This window comes from Amblyomma mixtum, chromosome 10 (assembly GCF_055824585.1).
Source record: "Amblyomma mixtum isolate Tamu chromosome 10, ASM5582458v1, whole genome shotgun sequence".
NCBI classification, from domain to species: domain Eukaryota; kingdom Metazoa; phylum Arthropoda; class Arachnida; order Ixodida; family Ixodidae; genus Amblyomma; species Amblyomma mixtum.
Genome location: NC_143021.1, coordinates 15,436,591 through 15,453,790, shown reverse-complemented (window position 1 = coordinate 15,453,790; position 17,200 = coordinate 15,436,591). Strand labels below are relative to the sequence as shown.

Here is a 17,200-nt window from a genome sequence, read left to right as displayed (position 1 = left end):
AGGTGAGAGTAAACTCTCACCTTGGGAGTTTCAGCTGTGCTCCTCCTATGCGGCGCAGTCGCGATCCCGTTGTCTGTGCATTTCTGGCCAACTGTCCCGCTCAGTTACAGTATTGTGCATCTTTATCGCGAAGACTTCAAAACCTTTTCACGCCTCAACATCTGGCTCGTTTGCGGTAAAACTGAGCAGAGGGCTTGCGTATTCTGATAACTTTTGTCTTGTAGCCAGTTTTGAAGCAATACTTACTTGATTCAGCCACTGATAATGCAACTCTGCAATCGCATGAGTTGCATGAACAGAAAGCCGCTAGCGCCGGACTGCCGCGAGGGGCGGCAGTGGCGCCATCAAAGGACCAGCGCAGCTTATAATGCTTACCTTGGCGCAGTTCGTGTCTTGTCGCTTTCCTATGCAAACAACAGATGGCGCCACAAACGACTTTTCATAAGCGAAAACCCAGAGTTGGCGACTTTTGATTCGTCGGTTCCGAGGCAAACCCTTACGGGTTTGTATCATGCGCGGCTGAACCAGGTCAGTACTGTTGCCAAACTTACTACGAGATAAAAGGTACCGCAATAGCCAAGTTCTGTGTGCAGTTTCAGCGTAAACAATCCGGCAGTTGAGGAGAGAACATTTTTAAGTCTTCACGATAGCGATGTACAGTACTGCAAGTGCAAAGTCTGGTAAGCTTCTCAATAACCCCGAAATATTTTCGAAAGGTAGCCACCGAAGCGACTCGTAAGTTTCCATTAAAATTAAGTTCAAGTGGAAATCCTTGTGTTTTGTAGGCCTCGGCACACATCACAATAAGAGAAGCTTCACAAAGCATTTGGCTATACGTTAATTCAACTTTTGTGTTTTTGTAACACCCAGATGGCGGTTACCAAGCAGTAAGTACTCGTGCTCAGATGTCTAAGCACCCATATTTTCAGCCAGTGACTGGGTAACTCAATTGCATACCAGGACAGAGTTAGAGCTCTGATGCCCAGGCTGCTACAGAAGAGTGAACACTGGCTGGATCCCTATTGGGGCACCAATGTTTTTGACAGCTGACAGTCTCTACTTACAACAATTATTTTGTGACTAAAAAGAAAATTTCAGAAAAAAAGTTTCTTTTGAGTTGGCGTACCTAATAAGTGAACAGGTTGTCTGGTCCCAGTGATAACTGCGCTTGAAACCGTAATTATGAACTCCCGAGAACTCCTGCCATACAGCCTTGAGTCGCGACATTGTACAGTGATAAAAGTGTGAACATGAGGGCAAAATGCTGTAAGCGCAGTACAATAAAAAACGGGGTGCGTTGTCATGCCACCACTAGTAGCATTAATGGTCTATAGACTTTTTAGACTTCTTATGTACTCTAGTGCCAATGTAAAACAGCCGAAAGCAATCTTTGCACTATCGAAATGACTAGAGAGAGCACAGCGGTATGTGGTTTGTTTTGTAACCATCGGGCGCAAGGTTTAATTTCTGCAGCCATAGGAATATTTCCTGCCGATTGTTAAGTTTACCAGGGTAGTGGCCAAGAAGTAGACTCTTAAATTCTACAGCATACGCCTGAAAATGTCCCGCGCCTTTTAATTCCGAGCAGAACCGATAAGTGGTCGGTTTCTAGAAATGGCTTGAAAACAACGTTGTGACCGTTCCCCACTGGGAGGACAATCAGGAGGTTTAGCTGGCATGCAGCCCTGCGATACTTCGCTCATCAAACGCTTTCCTATACAGTCGTGGGCCAGCTCGTGTCCTCCGCGACAGGTAGCGGTTACGAATCCTGCTAAGGCAAAGGTCTTAGCTGCATTTTTCTATTGTGTCCAACTCACCACAGTGAGGCAAGAGAATATGTCGCTGCTCCAAACGGCCGCAAAGATTATGCTAACGTAACCTTTGTTACAAGCTGGTGATATTCATCCAGAGATCCAGATCGGTCTACCCGCTCGGAAGCAGAACGTCCGAATCCGCCAGAGAGCACTGACTTCAAATCTGTGTTGGCAAAAGTTGTGGTCTCGACGGAGCATGCTGGAGGCGCTCGGGTCGCCACTGACGGAGAAAGTACCTGGTATTCCTTGCGCCCTTCCACACCCGCCGCCTAATTTCGAACACTATAGGGCGGGATAACGGAAGAGATCGCGCCGATTTCGTTGCGCAGACGTCCGGTCGGGCCCGCCGATTTTAGTGGCGCACTCAACCTGCTATTAGAAAACTCGGTCCAGGTTCTCCAACTGCATTCTTGCTGCAACTTTCTTCTTAAACAGCAGAAAAAGTTGATTCGCAAGGACGCCCAATGTTTGATTTCAGATCAGCATTAGCACCGAAGTGGGTGTTTAGGCCTCTCATGCGACCTCCGCACTGTCCCTTTTCTTCGCAGCAAGGTCTCACGAGCCTCAGCAGCCTCAGTACCAGCGGCTTCAGCACTACTACGCTGTCTACGGGAACCTCATCGCTGTCGACACTGCCTACAACGACGACGGTCACCGAAACCACCTTAGCGCCAACCAGTGTGGAGGTCCCCAGGTTGCCACCGTACCAGCAACACGAAGAGGAGGAGGAAATACTGGTGGAGAGGTGAGCCATCACTGTGTATACAAAAGCCACCGGCAACCGGGGTGTATCGGACGCTGACGGCTAGTGCGGACATTATAATCTGAGCGAACTAGACTGAGAAAGAGCCTCGAATCGCGAAAAACGCAGTAAAGAACTTCCAACGTCCTGGAAGTAGGCAAGGGCGCACGGCAAAGAATACGCCGCTACCTGAGCGACAAAAGGCACATAATTAGTTCCGTTGAAGAGAATCACTGTGTATACGTTCTGCCGTCTGCGAGGCCATAAGCACTAAAGCTAGAGGATGCGACACGCAACGACGGAACTTTCAACGGTTATGTGGTAGCTTCAGACTTTTCCAGATAGCTTTCAAACGTTTGTACATTTGGGGATAATGGAAATGTAAAAACAGCTGATAGGCGAAATCCGGTTGACAGCGTTACAGCGCTATCTTTCTATACTTACATGGGTCACGGGGTGGATTTTTGAGCTTCTCACAAATCTGGGTCGCCTCGATGCCTCTGTTTTACTGTGTATGGCGGAGGTTACACAATGTGGGGTGTTGTTATGCTGGAGGGCGGTTGGTGGAAAGTAATTTTTATTTCCGGCTCGCGATGTCGCGCATTTTCAGATAAAAAAAAGTGAGATGGAAGGAGGAACACACACACGCAGGACAAGCACGTGGAAAGGATTTCAAAGTCGACGAGCTGAAGCCCGCCAGAATTTAGAGCCCAGCTAAATTAAGATCATTCCTGCTGGCGTCTCATCGTCCTAGTGTCTTTCTTGAAGGTATGAAGAAGCTACAAAGGTGCCATTGCTATCTGCACCCATGTAACTTGCAGGCACGCAAAAGCCAAAGCGCAGAATTGGGCAGCGCTTCTGTGGTGTGCGCATGTTATATTTTCACGTTGTAGTGACGGCAGTCCAGCGGTCAGGAAGACACCAACCAGTCTTGGAAACGAAGCTCTTTATTTGGGCTGACTTGCGCCCGCAAAACAAATGACTCACTCGGCGGCGGCGTAAGCAACAAACGTGCTCGTGGGTCGTCGAAGTACGAATGTCCGCCGCTCGCGGCATCGCTCAATTTAAAACCGGCAAGGAAACTTCCAGATAACAGGACAAGATCATCTACAGTAATCTGGAAAAACCTAGATGCCGTCATTCATGGCTGCGATTAATCGAGATTAGTCTGGTCGCTTCTCGCGCCGCGAACAAAAGTGATAACAATCCTTTCCTGCAGCCTTGAGCGTGAACGAACAAACACTACAATGATACGTGGCATTACCCCCCTTCCAAAGAAGCATCGTCTCGATGCTTTAAAGTGAAAATAAACACAGATAATGAAAACTTCCAGTCCTTTAGCGTTTATAATATGGCTTCAGGCGTACGACATACACGACTTCCGGGCGTGTGCGGCGTCGCTGAGATCCTGTCGTGCCGTCGGGGATGACTTCATAGTCGAGGTCACAGATGCGACGGAGAACCCTGTACGGGCCAAAGTAGCGTCGCAGCAACTTTTCGCTCAATCCGCGGCGGCGAACTGGCGTCCATATCCAAACCCGATCACCTGGCTTGTAATGCGTGTCTCGTCGGCGCAGATCGTAGCGTCGGGCGTCGGTGTGCTGCTGGTCTTGAATGCGAAGCCGCGCAAGTCTTCGGGCTTCCTCGGGGCGATGAAGGTAGGCGGCGACGTCGACGTTGTCTTCGTCGGAAACGTGCGGGAGCATTGCGTCGAGTGTTGTCGTGGGCTTCTTGCCGTATACCAGCTGGAATGGGGTAAACCTGGTTGTCTCCTGGGCGGCAGTATTATAGGCGAAGATAACGTAGGGCAGAATAGAGTCTCACATCTTATGTTCGGCGTCGATGTACGTGGAGAGCATGTCTGTGATGGTCTTGTTGAGACGCTCTGTGAGTCCGTTGGTTTGCGGATGATAGGCAGTTGTCCTCCGATGGCTTGTCTGGCTGCACTTTAAAATGGCTTGCGCCAGCTCCGCCGTAAATGCCGTTCCTCTGTCTGTGATGAGCACTTCGGGGGCGCCGTGTCGAAGGAGAATTTGTTCAACAAAAAAGTTTGCAACTACTGTTGCGGTACCACTAGGCAACGCTTTTGCTTCGGCGTAGCGGGTCATGTAGTCGGTGGCCACGATGATCGAATTGTTACCTGATGATGAAGTCGGAAAGGGGCCGAGGAGGTCCATTCCTATTTACTGAAAGGGCTTAGTTGGCGGTGGTATGGGGTTCAGGAGTCCGGCTGGTCTAGTCGGAGGCGTTTTGCGTCGCTGACACTCACGGCACGTTTTCACGTAATGGGAAACGTCGGTAGCTAGCCCCGGCCAATAGTACTTTTCCTAGATTCTGTGCAACGTGCGAGCAATCCCGAGATGCCCTGCAGTCGGCTCATCATGACATGCCTGCATAATTTCTTGCCTGAGGTTTTTGGGCAAGACAAGAAGATGCACTGTCCTGTCGGGCGCGAAGTTCTTCTTCAGGAGGACATTATTGTGAAGGACGAAGGACGACAGTTGGCGCTTGAACCCCCGGGGAGGCGATGCGGTCTTGCCTTTCAAATAATCAACTACGCTTTGCAACTCAGGATCCGAGCGCTGCTGCTGCGCGAAACTGCTGGCGCTTGCCGGTCCTAGGAAAGCGTCGTCGTCTTCCTCTTCCGGTGCTGCTTCTACGGGGGCTCGCGATAGGCAGTCTGCATCGGAATGCTTGAGGCCAGATTTATAGACTACAGCTATGTCGAATTCTTGAAGACGGAGGCTCCAACGAGCAAGGCGGCCAGAGGGTTCTTTCAAATTGGCCAGCCAGCACAGAGCATGGTGATCGCTCATAATGGCGAGGCATTCTTTCTCTGTCGTCGAATAGTTGGCTTCGGCTCTCGAGAGTGAACGGCTAGCGTACGTGATAACTTTCTGCTGTCTGCCATTTTTCTGAACGAGGACCGCTCCTAAGCCCACACTGCTTGCATCGGTATGAACTTCGGTTTCGGCGTTTTCATCAAAGTGCCCGAGCACAGGAGGGGACTGTAAGCGGCGCTTCAGTTCGTTGAAAGCTTCCTCTTGCGGCCTTTCCCATTTAAAAGGCACGTCAGCCTTGGTAAGTTGGGTCAAAGGTTCAGCGATGCGCGAAAAGTTATTTACGAATCGCCGGTAATAAGCGCGCAATCCAATGAATCTGCGTATAACTTTCTTGTCATTAGGCTGTGGAAACTCTGCGATCGCAGCCGTCTTCTGGGGGTCTGGGCGAACTCCATCCTTTCTTACGACGTGACCAAGGAAGAGCAGCTCCTCGTAGGCGAAGTGGCACTTCTCTGGTTTCAGTGTCAGGCCTGAAGACTTGATCGTTTCCAGCACTATCCGAAGCCTTCTGAGGTGGTCTTCAAAGCTTGAGGAGAAGACAACAACGTCATCTAAGTAGACTAGGCAAATCTGCCACTTCAAGCCTGCGAGCACCGTATCCATTACTCGCTGGAACGTCGCTGGGGCAGAGCAGAGGCCGAATGGCATCACCTTGAACTCGAAGAGTCCGTCTGGCGTGATAACGCAGTCTTCTCGCGATCTCTTTCGTCGACTTCAATTTGCCAGTAGCCGCTCTTCAGGTCCATCGATGAGAAGTACTTAGCGTTGCATAGCCGATCCAGTGTGTCGTCGATGCGGGGGAGGGGGTAGACATCCTTCTTCGTAATACTGTTCGGGCGGCGGTAATCGACTCCGAAGCGAAGGGTGCCGTCTTTCTTTTTCACTAGGACAACTGGTGCTGCCCAGGGGCTCCTTGATGGCTGGATGACGTCGTCACGTAGCATTTCCTCTACTTGCTTGCGGATAGCTTGGCGTTCTATCGGCGATACGCGGTAGGGGCTCTGTCGCAGTGGTCGAGCGTGTTCGTCTGTGACAATGCGGTGCTTGGCAAGCCGGGTTCGTCACACATTCGATGCTGATGAGAAGCAATCGGTGTTCTTTCTAAGAAGACTGCGTATTTGGTCTTGTCTGCTCCGTGGTAAGGCTGGGTTGACATCAAACGTTCGTTGACGGCCTTGGTCAGATGGTTCTACGTGTTGGTCGGGTAGGGCAAATATGTCTCTGATGTCTGCCAGCTCGTCGAGGAAAGCGATCGTGGTACCTTTGTTTAGATGCCGGTATTCTTCGGTGAAGTTGGTTAGCAACACCTGGGCTTGGCCATTTCTGATTTGGGCAACTCCCCTTGCGACGCCCAGTCCTAGATCCAGGGGTAGCTGGGTGTTCCCCTCGATGACGCCTTCGGCAGTTTCGATGTCTCCTGTACCTATGCAGGCGAGGACACTCGATCGGGGCGGCACGCTCAATGCTTCGTCGAGGACGTTTAAGGCAACGTGATGAGTTGCACTCGTCGCAGCAGGTATGGCTTTGTCCGTGGAAAGCTTGATCGACTTAGATCGAAGGTCGATGATCGCCTGATGTTCATTCAGGAAGTCCATTCCCAAAATCACGTCTCGCGAGCATTGCTGTAGGACCAGGAAGGTTGTAGGGTAGGTTCTCCCGTTTACAGTGGCTCTCGCGGTGCAACGTCCTGACGCCGTAATCAGGTTGCCACCTGCGGTGCTGATCAGCGGGCCATTCCAAGTTGTTGTTACTTTCCTTAGTCGGACAGCGAGTGGCCCACTGATGCCCACTGATGACGGAGTAGTCAGCTCCGGTGTCCACCAAAGCAGTAACCGCGTGACCGTCGACCATAACTTCAAAGTCACTTGTTCGCGTTTTCGTATTGCACGTTGTCTTCGGTGTACGATCTCGGCTTCGTCGGGCAGTGAGACTGCGGTGGGCGTACTCCGACGTTACTTTTCTGGGCGGTGGTATAAGGTTCAAGTCTGGCCGCGTCGTGGTCGTCGTCGTCGTTGGTGTTGTCGTCGTAGTTGAGGCATGGTCTTGCGTTTTCGTCGACGGAGGATCTTTGTTCTTGCGCTCAGAACAACCTCACCTCCAGAGGCTGCTTTATTCAGTTTAACCTTCGGGGGCTGGGGGAGCGTCCACGCATCGCGTAACCTCGGTTAGGAGATACAAAGCGCGGTGAAGATGGCGACGGGAAACGTGATAGGCGGCTCGGCGATGAGTATCCTTCCCGACGCAAAAACTCATCGATTCCGGCTGGTGGCTGGCCGGGTCGGGGTCGTGGAGCGTCGTAAGAGAACCCTCGGATGCCCAGTCTTCTGTATGGGCAGTGCCGGAGGACGTGACCGGCTTCGCCACAGTGGAAGCATAGTGGGCGGCGCTGGTCGGGAGTTCTCCACTCGTCGCATTTCCTCGGCTGTGTGCGACGCTCGTAGGACGGGCGGGTTGGGGCGAGAGGGCGGCGGTCCAGCGCAGCTGGCTGAGGGCGATAGGGGCTTGCGTCCTGTCGCCGAGGGGCAGGACGGCGCACAGCTGCGGCGTAAGTCATCGCTGGGGGCTGCAGAGGCTGCGTGGGTGTCGGCGTCACACCCAAGGCCTGTTGAACCTCGTCCCGGACGACGTTAGTGAGCGATGAAAGCTGCGGCTGCGTTCCCGTTGGCAGCAATCGTCGGAGCTCTTCTCGCGCAACTTGACGGATAAAGTCCCTGCAGGTTATCGTTGTTAACGGTGTCCAGGCAGTTTGCTGAGAAGACGCGCTGCTGGCGGTCATATTGGCGGACTCAGGCGCCAAGAGGTTTCTCCATTGTGGATGCCTCTTCTACGAATTCCGCGACGGTTCTCGGTGGGTACCGTACGAGGCCGGCGAAGAGTTGCTCTTTAACTCCTCGCATAAGCAACTTCACCTTCTCTTCTTCCTTCATGCTCGCGTCGGCACACCGGAAGAGACGCTTCATTTCCTCAGTGTACACTGCAACGGTCTCGTTTGGGTGTTGTATGCGAGACTGTAGCAGCTGCTGGGCTCTCTCCTTTCTCTCGACGTTTGTGAAGGTCTTGAGAAGCTGCTCCTTGAAAGTTTCCCAATCCGTAAGGCTAGCTTCCTCATTCTCAAACCAGATTCTTGCTGGTCCGTCCAGGGCGAAGAAGACGTACCTGAATTTCATGGCATCGTCCCAGTTGTTAAAGACAGCCACACGGTCGAACTGCTCCAGCCATTCTTCGGGGTCGGCGCCAGGCGAAGCGTCGAAGGTTGGTGGCACCCGGGGCTGGTGAAGAATGATTGGAGTCATCGTCTGGGGCAAGCTCATGGTAGACGTTGCTGCTGGCTTTCGCTTTCGGGTAGGGTCCGGCAGAATCCCGAACTCAGGTGCGTCCCCTTGCAGGCGTCGGCTTACGCGGTGGACTGGACTCAGGTCCTGCGGTAGATGACTCAGAGGGCTGGCGTCACAACTTGTAGGGGGTGTCCGGAACATGAAAAGCTGCCTAGCACACCCACCAGATGTCACGTTGTAGTGACGGCAGTCCAGCGGTCAGGAAGACACCAACCAGTCTTGGAAACGAAGCTCTTTATTTGGGCTGACTTGCGCCCGCAAAACAACTGAATCACTCGGCGGCGGCGTAAGCAACAAACGTGCTCGTCGGTCGTCGAAGTACGAATGTCCGCCGCTCGCGGCATCGCTCAATTTAAAACCGGCAAGGAAACTTCCAGATAACAGGACAAGATCATCTACAGTAATCTGGAAAAACCTAGATGCCGTCTTTCATGGCTGCGATTAATCGAGATTAGTCTGGTCGCTTCTCGCGCCACGAACAAAAGTGATAACAATCCTTTCCTGCAGCCTTGAGCCTGAACGAACAAACGCTACAATGATACGTGGCAATATACGCGCTTGTGGTTAATGATCGTGTGTGAGTAAACTGAAGGCATGTATTATTTTACTTTGCGTACGCAGTGAAAGCTTACAAAAACCAGTTTCACACGTTTAGAGCTGAAGATACCAAGATTATAGACTATGGTAGCATAATGCGTCGATTGTAAACTGTTATAAGAAAAATAAACAGCTGTATTTTTAGCACAAAGTTACCGCAGCTGAGATAAGTCCAGGGTTTGACGGAAGCTCGCCTGGTTAAGATTAATCATGCCACGAATGCATAAAGCGGACACCACAATTCAGAAAGTTATATGACATTCTGGCCGCGCTAAGGAGCTGATGAACGAGGCTCCCTTAACAGGGCCGAAAGGACTTTTTATTTCTGACCAGCGGTCTGCGCTTGATGTTTTTCCTGGAAGACATCTGAATAAAGTCCCTCATTCTTTGCCCACCCCAGAAAAGCATTCACTGCTACAGCAGAGGCGGGCAATGCCCTCTTTTTTGCCTTTCGACCCTCACCATCAAATCCTTGGCCCTCCCTTGCTCTCACCCTTGTTTCGTTGGCTGTGGCTTACCCTAATCGTCACACAATTTTTTGTTACTATTCCGGTTAGTTCTCCTTGTTGAATGTATACAGTAATGGTATTTTAAATTTTGTCGTATACATTCAAAATATCACAATAAAATACCTGATCGTTATGCTTAACGCATTATGATGCTGTAGCGCCATCGTATCGGCAAGCGTCCTGCCGAGGCCGAAGTCCAGGGCGTTCCCTGCGCGAGCCAGCGTTCTCCTCCGCGTGCCCACCGCTTTGTCTTCTTCCGCGTGCCGATAAGGTGGCGCTACAGGGGCCCGCACCCAGCACTAACGACTAGTTTGTGCGAAAAGGAGAGAAAACTCTAAGGGAGGGCGTAGAAGAAACAGAAATGTATGAGCTGGGAAGTAAATGCCGGTAAGTTCAGGTCGGTAGTCCAGGAAGGCCGTCGGGCAGGAGAACCAATCTCAGGCAGTCGAGCCTGGCTGCTACGCAACGGGCGAGGGATGCAGAAATGCGACGGTGAGAACAGAGGCAGCAGGCGTGAAAATTCACCCAGAAAACAGCGACGAGATGGTCGTCATCAAGTCTTGAGGGCAACTGGTAGAGTTGAGAGTGTGCTCGAGGATGGCCTGAAGATGAACCAGCGTCCAGATTTGCGAGCGTGTGAAGTGCGTCGCCCCAGCCGGTGTGGTAGAAGGTGCCGCCTGGTACAGCAGCAGTTGTAGAAGCGGAGGCGATGGTGCAGGCGCTCGAGGCGGCGAGGCACGGCAAGGCAGGCGAAGGCGGAGCGAGAAACGGGCGGCTTTGGTGCTGGCAGCGGTGGTTGGAGGAGTAGCACGCAAGTCCGCCACGGGAGCGTCGGAAGGAACGGGATGCGAGATTGGTGGCTGATCGAACGGGGTACAAGTGTGGACACCCTGGGTTTGTCCGTGACGTCTGAATGGTAGGACGTGAAACTAGGAAGGGAGGCCTTAACTTCAGAGACACCTTGCGTAATCACAGAAATCATTCACAACACACACACAATGCCCTCCATCTTTATTGCAAATATATACCACCCCCCCTCTCAATCGATGTCTTCCCTGGAGACACTACTGCGGGGTCTCCACCGACTCGTAGGCAAGCACCCTCTCCTCGTTGGAGGGGACTTAAACTGCCAGCACACCGACTGGGGTTACCGTTACAGTACAGGCCGTGGCCACCGCCTCTGGTCCTTAGTCAGGAACTGCGCCTCACTACTCAACAATTTCCACACACCCACGCGGATCGGAAACAGCGTCATCATGGACACCAGTCCGGACCTGACGCTCAGCCGCTCCCTCCGTGGAATCAGTTGGACAAGAACACAACACACACTGGGAAGCGATCACTACATCATTAATATCTCGCTCCCCTTCAAACAACCCCGCCCTACATACCTCACTCACAAGGTGGTGAACTGGGACGCCATCCGCGCATCGCGGAAAGACCTCCCAAACACACCTATTACGGACATCGACGAATGGGCACCATCACTTACGACCGATGTCCATCACAACACCAAAAACATTGCAACAACACAAGACACCCCCACCCTAGACTCTCGCCTCGCCCACCTCTTGGAGGCCTACCACAGCCTCCTAGAGCGCTGGAAACGCAACAAGTTCAACAGAAAGCTTAAACAGCGGCTGGCCGCGCTGCAAACGCAGGTACAACAACACGCGGAGGAGCTCTGCCGCTCTAACTGGGGGCAAGTTTGCGATGGACTGGCCGTCAAACTGTTCAACAAGCGAGCTTGGCAACTCCTCAGACATCTTATAGATCCCACACAGTCCAAATCCTCTACACAACACCACGTCACACGCCTCTTACGCGCACACAACAGCAATTCGGACGCACTCCTACACACCCTTCAGCGGACATACACCTCACCCGGCACACCTGACCCTATGCCCCCTTACACAGGCCAGCGTAACTCGGAACTGGACGCCGATATATCTGAGGCGGAAGTCAGAGCGGCCCTCCTGACTCTCCGCACGAATTCGGCGCGGGGTCTAGACAAAATTTCCAATTCTATGCTCCGCAACCTGGGTGACCAATCAGTCACCGAGATTACAGACTACTTCAACAAATGCTGGGCGGAGGGCACCCTCCCCTATTCCTGTCGACACGCCAAGGTAATATTCATACCAAAACCGAACAAGCCCCTTACATTAGAAAATCTACGCCCAATCTCGCTGACTTCGTGTCTCGGGAAACTTTTCGAGGACGTGGCTCTAGCGAGGTTGACACTTCACATGGCCGACAACGACCTTTACCCGCACAGCATGGTGGGCTTCCGTTCCCATCTCTCCGCTGAGGACGCCATGTTGCAGCTCACTCACGACATCTTCGATCCGGATATTCCGGCTCACACAAAGGCAGTCCTGGCTTTGGATCTCTCCAAAGCCTTTGATCGCGTCGAACATCAGGCGATTATGACTGCCCTCTCCCCCCTGAATATAGGTGCATGGATGTACACCTACATTAATGCTTTTCTCACGGACCGCACTGCTGAGGTTCATTTTGACCCTCTTGCCTCCGCACCCTACACCCTTAGGAGCGTCGGCACCTCACAGGGGTCCGTCCTCTCTCCTTTCCTATTCAACGCCACCCTCATCCCCCTCGCCCGGAAACTGTCTACCCTACCTAATCTCAAACACACCCTCTATGCGGACGACATCACACTCTGGACCATCTAAGGTACTGACGGCGATGTAGAGGGCACCGTACAAAACGCCACCACACTTACACAAGACCACGCCCAGAGCATCGTTCTTTCGTGCTCCCCAGAGAAGTCAGAGCTCCTTAATCTCCGCCCAACCACCCGCGGATACCCCACTGCACCCATTGTCATTGAACTGAATGGCTCTCCCATCCCGGAGGTGGATACTCTTGGGGTTATGGGACTCCACGTCCAAAACAATGGCAAAAACACCGTAACCATAAAGAAACTCAAGCAGGTCACAGGCGCGATATCGCACCTCATCCGCAGAGTTTCGGGCCACCACAGAGGCATGAAGGAGCACGACCTATGTCGTCTCATTCATGCCTTCGTCCTCAGCCGTTTCTTATACACAATTCTCTTTCTTCGGTTCACCAGACAGGACACGGCCGCCTTGGATGTCATGTTACGCACTGCGTTCAAGACGGCCCGACACGTGCCAGTTGGCACTTCCACAGAACGCCTTCTACACCTGGGTTTACACAACACAGTTGGGGAGCTTGTGGCAGCCCTGGAGTCTATATACATTCGTATCCCAGCGAATGACCCTGCCCTCCTCCCCATCCCTCGGCCCCTCCACCGAGAACTTCTCATCAAACCTCTCCCTCGCAACATGCATCCCCAGCATCATGAGTCGCGCCGCCGATCCCGAGCAAAGGCGCTCCACAAATACTACGGCTCCGAATCAGATGCCGTATGGGTGGACGCCGCATGCACGGGTGAGGAGGCGGCGGTGGCCGTCGCCAACTCCTCCCTACAGCCTCTTGCTACTGTCCCCCTTCCCTCGGTCACCTCCGCGGAGGCAGCCGAGGAAGCAGCCAACGCCTACGCGCTTGCACACACGGAAGCACGCTACATAATATCAGACTCTAAAACCGCGATACTAAATTTCGCGCGCGGGCGAGTTCACGTCCCTGTGTTTAGCATACTGAGCTCGCCTGCAGCCCACCAGCCCCGCCATGTGGAGCTGATATGGGTGCCTGCGCACTCCGGGAATCCCGGTAACGAGGCCGCTAATGCGTTAGCCCGAGGTTCTTTAAACCGGGAGCCGTCGGTCTCTGATCTGGGATTCACGCGGGATCGCATGCACTCCTTCAGCGGTCTGACGCAGGCCTTTCGGGCCGCGCACATGCTCTACCCCCCCTCCACCCCTCCCTAGACAATTACCACCAGACGCTCTGGCGACGCCTCCAGATTCGCGCCCTCCAATCCCCCTATCTGCAATCCCGATATCACTCCACTAGCCCTTCCTGTAACCTCTGCCAGCATCCCTCCGCTACCCTTTCTCACATCCTCTTCCTCTGCCCGGCGGACCCTCCCCCGCGGGGCCTGGATCACCTCACCACTTGGGAGGCATGGGAGACCCTGCTGCGCTCCGCGGACTTGGCCAAACAAGCCACCGTAACCAGCCGGGCTGCCGACGTCATGGTCCTCAGGAACATGAACGTTTGAATGCAGTGGGGCCGTGCAGGGGACCAGGGGTCTGTGAGCCCCAAACTCCTCTGCTTACAATAAAGTTTCTATGATGATGATGATGAACGGGATGCGCTGGTGCTGAGACCACAGGCGGTGCTGTATGGGGCCCGCTTAGACGCGTCCATGTCGCAAGCATGCCACCACATTCGGCGGCTGTCTTGTCTGGCGCAGAGGCAGAGTCACGAGCGAAGCCTACAGATGCCCAGGGAACCGTGGGAAGCGGTGCGGGTTGCGCATTATGAGCGAAAGGGCTCTGGTGAGGCGTGCATGGGTGCCTCGCGACAGGAAGGACAGATGGGCTCACCGAAAATGGGCAGGAGGGTACAGGCGAACATGTGACGAGGAGTGGGGCTGCGCCGCAGGGCGGGTTACTTACCGAAGAGGTAGGGCACATGTCGAGAGAGAGCTCTTTTGGTGATGGTCCCAGGGCAGGCACCAAAGCTGGCAAGCAGGGCTGGGCAGGAGCCGTGGGACGGGTGCTCGCACGTGGATGGGCGTCAAGAGCCGAAGCTTGTTGTACCGTGCGGGATGCACGGCAGGGATGGTTTGCGGCGAAAAACATGAAGAAGGCGTCCTTCAAGTCATCGTAAAGGTGTTCACCAGGCGGCGGAAGGTCAAGCTGGGAAGAGAGATCGGCGGGCAACTCCCTTTTCACGAGGAGGTACCGCCAGATCTGGGATCGGACGCCGTTCACGTGTAGCTGAGCGTCCACCTGCACAATGCAATAATACCCTTTCCTTCCGTCAGGAGTTGCTGGGGGCGTAACTACTTGCGTCCAGTTCATTTTTCATCTTTACCCTTTCATGGGCGCTTTCCATTGGATTCATTGTCCGGCTGTTCTAAATTATTATTAATTTGCCGTCATTTTGCGGTTACATATATTACTGTAATATTTTTATAGGCAGTGAACTGAGTGTTATGGGAACATAACGCCACGGAAACGGCTCAAATAGCAATTATCTGCGGCCACCACTATGGAATGAAACGCAATCAGCTTTCTCTGAATTTCATAGCAGCGCAGCTCACCCGTCACAAGTTTTGCCCGCAATATTGGGCACGACAACTGACTTAGTAAACCCCAGACACCCGTGGCAGTGACCACTGCATCAGTAATAACAATATTTACTTACGGCCCCCTAAACGTCGCACAACACAAGCATATAATCCCTGTTGAACTAAGGTCCGTTCGACACATCCGTCTGTCGACATTGTTCGCACGGAATATCAAAAGTGGGTGACTTCTGTAATGACAACACTCCGCACAAACGAACAATGCATCCAGGTCCCTCCGAAGCATATAGCAATCTTCTCTATCTTTGGGAAGCCCGCCGCAGTCTCACCGAGCGATGGAAAATGAAGAAACGCAACCAGAAACTCGGACACCGCATTCTTGAAGAGATCAGAAGCGGGCGGAGTGAGTGAGGTAACAAACGCGGGTTAATGACATCCTAGTCGAAATCAAGAGGAAGAAATGGGCTTGGGCATGCGATGTAATTCGAACTAAAGGTAATCGCTCTTCCTTAAGTGTAACGGAGTGGATTCCAAGAGAAGGCAAACGTAGCAGGGGGCGGCAGAAAGTTAGGTGGGCGGATAAGAATAAGAAGTTTGCGGGGATACGGGGGCTGCAACCGGCAAAGGGCAGGGTTAACTGGAGAGACTTGTGAGACGCCTTTGCCCTGCATTGTTCGTAGTCAGGCTGATGGTGAGTGATGATGTCATAGATGAAGTGTTGATTGTTGCCATGTAACATACTGAAACGAAACTTGAAGGATGTATATTGAGCGCGCAAGAGCAATAAGCTTTCACTGCGCATGGAGCATAGACGCACTCAGATCTTCTCGGATCAGAAATGGCTTTCCTTTAAACTTCCCACCAGACTATTAGACACGCTCCGTCTTTGTGAATGCTCAAAATTTAGGTATTATCGGCCGTCTTTCTTTTTTATCATTTTTACCCAAACAGTGCGCATGATCAATGCCAGATGTTGACGCTGCCTCTCCTAGTTCAGACTGAAAAGCTCAGGCCCCGCGGGGGAGGGTCCGCCGGGCAGAGGAAGAGGATGTGGGAAAGGGTAGCGGAGGGATGCTTGCAGATGGTACAGGAAGGGCTAGTGGAGTGATATCGGGATTGCAGATAGGGGGATGGGAGGGTGCGCGTCTGGAGGCGTCGCCAGAGCGTCTGGTGGTAGTTGTCTAGGGAGGGGTGGGGTGGGGGATAGAGCAGGCGCGCGGCCCGAAAGGCCTGCGTCAGATCGCTGAAGGAGTGCATGCGATCCCGCGTGAATCCAAGATCGGAGGCCGACGGCGCCCGGTTTAAAGAACCTCGGGCTAACGCATTTGCGGTCTCGTTACCGGGATTCCCGGAGTGCGCAGGCACCCATATCAGCTCCACATGGCGGGGCTGGTGGGCCGCAGGCGAGCTCAGTATGCTAAACACAGGGACGTGCACTCGCCCGCGCGCGAAATTTAGTATCGCGGTTTTAGAGTCCGATATTATGTAGCGTGCTTCCGTGTGTGCAAGCACGTAGGCGATGGCTGCTTCCTCGGCTGCCTCCGAGGAGGTGACCGAGGGAAGGGGGACAGTAGCAAGAGGCTGTAGGGAGGAGTTGGCGACGGCCACCGCCGCCTCCTCACCCGTGCATGCGGCGTCCACCCATACGGCATCCCATTCGGAGCCGTAGTATTTGTGGAGCGCCTTTGCTCGGGCTCGGCGGCGCGACTCATGATGCTGGGGGTGTATGTTGCGAGGGAGAGGTTTGATGAGAAGTTCTCGGTGGAGGGGCCGAGGGATGGGGAGGAGGGTAGGGTCATTCGCTGGGATACAAATGTATAGAGACTCCAGGATATGGCGACCAGTGGATGTTTGGGTGAATCGCAAGTATTGCGCTTGGGGATGGGCTTCCACAAGGACTCTGTGACTCTGAGGACTCTGTGAGATTGCAGGTCTTATTTTCAACAAACACCAAAGTACAAACAATAAACGAGGCGGCTTTTAACGGAAAGGAAACCAATTACAATATGAGCGAGAAGAAAGGAAAGGAACAAGAGAACAATGCAACAATACACGGGAAAAACACACGGGGGAACAGAACAAAGTGCTTATGATAAATGCGGGAAAAAGAGTCAAAGAGGAAAGTTCACACTACTTGTCTTATTCGAGCAACGAGCG

The 17,200-nt window shown here is 53.1% G+C and overlaps 1 pseudogene; it reads left to right on the top strand.

Annotated features, from left to right (window-relative positions):
* LOC149325193 (uncharacterized) overlaps nucleotides 1-13,715 on the top strand; it is a 47,970-nt pseudogene extending 34,255 nt beyond the window's left edge.
* The last annotated feature ends 3,485 nt before the right edge of the window (nucleotides 13,716-17,200 follow it).